This window comes from Chlorocebus sabaeus, chromosome 20 (assembly GCF_047675955.1).
Source record: "Chlorocebus sabaeus isolate Y175 chromosome 20, mChlSab1.0.hap1, whole genome shotgun sequence".
In the NCBI taxonomy this organism is placed as follows: Eukaryota; Metazoa; Chordata; class Mammalia; order Primates; family Cercopithecidae; genus Chlorocebus; species Chlorocebus sabaeus.
The window spans coordinates 79212026-79215407 of record NC_132923.1 but is presented as its reverse complement, the minus strand read 5'-3'; the positions used below and the strand labels follow the sequence as shown (position 1 = coordinate 79215407).

General features: G+C 39.7%; 1 pseudogene; it reads right to left on the bottom strand.

Annotated features, from left to right (window-relative positions):
* Nucleotides 1-1571: 1571 nt before the first annotated feature.
* LOC119625891 (small ribosomal subunit protein uS10-like) lies at nucleotides 1572-2818 on the bottom strand (annotated as a pseudogene).
* Between the last annotated feature and the right edge of the window lie 564 nt (nucleotides 2819-3382).

Below are 3382 nucleotides of genomic sequence, written 5' to 3'. Positions count from 1 at the left end.
GGTGGGCAGGCACAACCTAGGTGCCCTGATCCTGTAGTCCTTTAATTGAGCAAATTTATAGTTGTGCCTTTTACCCCTTCCTATTTTGTATCAGTTTCTGAGGCTTCATTCTCTATTAAGATCAAGTTTACACAAGAGGCTCCAAGCAAAGCAAACTCAAGTCAGACGTTTTTGGATGGAACCCAAAGGCCCTGATAATTCACAGGTGAAGAGGATTAATTACATTACCATGCTTCTGACACACCCCTTTCAAAGTGGTTTAGCACTGCTGTTTAGTAAATGTTATTCGCCTCCTGCTTCTGGTATGAGCCACATTTGCATATTCATCAGAAGTGTACGCACAGTATTAAACCCGACCGTTACCACACTTCTCATTCCCAAATCCCTCTATGAATGCTGATACCTATTTCTCTAGCTGCAGCCATAATTTTCTCAAGGTTGGCATGTGCTGGCGTTTCCCCGGGGAGCTGGGGGCCTCCATTGCCCTGAAGAAGCCATGCACTGCTGCTTCCTGTCACCTCAGTGGGTATGACTCCATGTGACTTCATTGTGTCTGATGGGAGGTGGTGTTTGTGGAATGTACGCATGCCAGTGAGCAGGCTTGAAGTGAACACTGGAAGTGGAGTCAAAAAAGCTTGTTCAAGTCTAGGCTCCAAAACCTGGTGCAAGTTGCTTCTAGCCACACTGAGCTTCAACACCCTCATTTGTGAAACAGATAATAAGTTATCTGTGCTGCTGTGTTTACTCCATGAGATTATGTAGGTGAAGGTGCTGTGTCACCTTTAAAATTACGTAGAAATTATGTAATTACGTAATTTTTATTATGTAAAATTACGTAAAATTTTTATTACATAAAATTACGTAAAATTACGTAGATTCATTTCTTGTTTTATTATAAAAGAAAAAAAAGAAGAGGAAGCCCATGCTAGCCACAGGAAAGAGCAGGGGAAACAGAGACAGTCACAGTTTCCTGGTTAGTTCCCAGCTGTTTAAGTTATTCTGGTAGAGACCTCAGACATCATTTTGTAGTAGATACTTCTCCAATGTACTTTTATGAATTATTGACCCACAGGGCCAGAAAATATGGCAATGATAAGTACAGTCACTAAGTGTTGGGGCAGCTTGTGATGTCACAGTAGAGAACTCCAACATATTCAACCGCTCCAGGTGTTCACTTGAAGCCGCTTCACTAGGGTTCATGCGTCAGGGAGACATGACCACTCCTCCGCATGGAGGAAATGGGACTCCATTCTCAGCAAAGAAGTTCCTCTTCAAAATTCCCGTTCCAACCTGTGATAACTGAACTGTCGCATGTACTTAGTGTTGGTGAGACCCATAGGAGTTGTGTAATCAATTTTTACATATTTTCCTTGCTAGTTGTTACCCAGACCTGAGACCTTACTTGGAATATTCTATCTCTTGTATCTTGGTCTCTTGGGCAACTCTTTCCAAATAACATATGATTATAAAAACAAATAATAAAGATAATCCTTAATAATAAGAATTGCCATAAAGAATATAAAACAGGCTAATGAAATAAAGTTATATGGGAAGTGGGGTGCACAAACCACTCTGGGGAGATGATGTTTGGAAGAACTTTAAAATGAGAAGGAGACAATACATCCTGAGTTGAAATAATTTTCTTTCCTCTTATTTCCTACTGTCTTTCCATGCCTAGTGGAGCATCTATCACAGTTGGCCTGCTCCCAGGATTATTTATTTCTATCTTCCCAATAGACTGTGAGAGCCTGGAGGGCAAGAATTATCATTTATCTCCACATTCTTCTAGGGTGTTCGTGTTACTTGTAGCAGGTGTTCAGTAAATGAGTGCTAAATAAAATGCAAATCATGTTGAAAGTAGATCAGAGGCCTCTGTTTCACATGGCTATTTACCCAGAAACTGTCAAGGGTCTGGCCCTTCAAGGACATACAGTTAACTATAGGAAGAAACCAAATGTGCAACTCATCCTTTACAGCAGTGTTTCAAGGGTTGACTGCAGAGAGAAAATACTGCAGCCCTATTTTAAGTGGAAAAGCCTTTACTGACACATTTTCTTGACTCTAAGTGCAAGTTCCACTTCTTGCCATGGACTGTGTTTTTATGAGAATTCACTTTCATGTTGCCTAGATCCCACAGGTTTCTTATGACCTTAAGAACAATATAACAACTGAATTCTTTATTCAGTTAGTATCACTGAACACTGATGTTTTCTTCTAAACACAGTTTAATCCCTAAAGCAAAATCTTGATTGATGACCCTGGGTACCATATTCATGACTTGCATTTTTATTTTTTTTTAATTTTAAACAACTGGTAATCAATTTATTAAGACAGTTGACTTAAGCATCTGCAATGGTGACTTCCACCTCAACTCCTGGCTCAATACTGATGGAAATAATCTGCTTAACACTCGCAGAAGGACTGTGCAAGTCAAAGAGTCACTTGTGGATTCTCATCTGGAAATGACCTCTTATCTCAGAACCTTCACCACAAGGAGTTTTTCTTGTAATGATTCTCAGAATCTTGGTAGGTATTCAAAATGGTTCTTTCCCTTTGAGATTCTTTTCCTTTGCTCCTCTGATCAAGTCAGCACACACCATCTCCTGAGATTTTACATTGCAGTTCTTTAGAGTGATTCAAATTTGGTGAATTGCCACCTCCGGCTCCATGAGTGTTTTCCCGGTATTTTTAAAAGTCATGGAAGCTGTGCGACTTCCTGACCATTTTGTTCCTCAGTGAGAGTGAACAGTGGTGAGCCAGGAGCAGAAGCCGGCAGATGGTAGCCCCACACCACTTGTGACCGCATTGTCCTCAAAGAGCGATTTGCATTCTTATCTAAAGTTCTTCATACAGCCATCCATTCTAATCCTATATATGTATGCATTTTATTATATATATAATATATACATTATATACATATATATTATATATACATATATATTATATATATTTTATATAATATATATATTTTATATACATATATATAGAGAGATGGATTTTCACCCTTGTTGCCCAGGCTACAGTGCAATGGTGTGATCTCGGCTCACTGCAACCTCCACCTCCAGGGTCCAAGGAATTCTGACTCAGCCTCCAAGTAGCTGGGATTACAGGTGTCCACCACCACACCTAGCTGATATTTTGATATTTTTAGTAGAGACAGAGTTTCACCATTTTGGTCAGGCTGGTCTCGAACTCCTGAGCTCAGATGATCTGCTCACCTCGGCCTCCCAAAGTGCTGGGATTACAGGTGTGAGCCACCGCGCCCAACCTAATCCAATATTTTTCATGATATATTGGTGAATCATTAAATCAGTTTGGTAAGTTTTGACCAGAATTTAATTTAAATTACATTGAGTAACAGAAAATATCATAGTCTATCAAA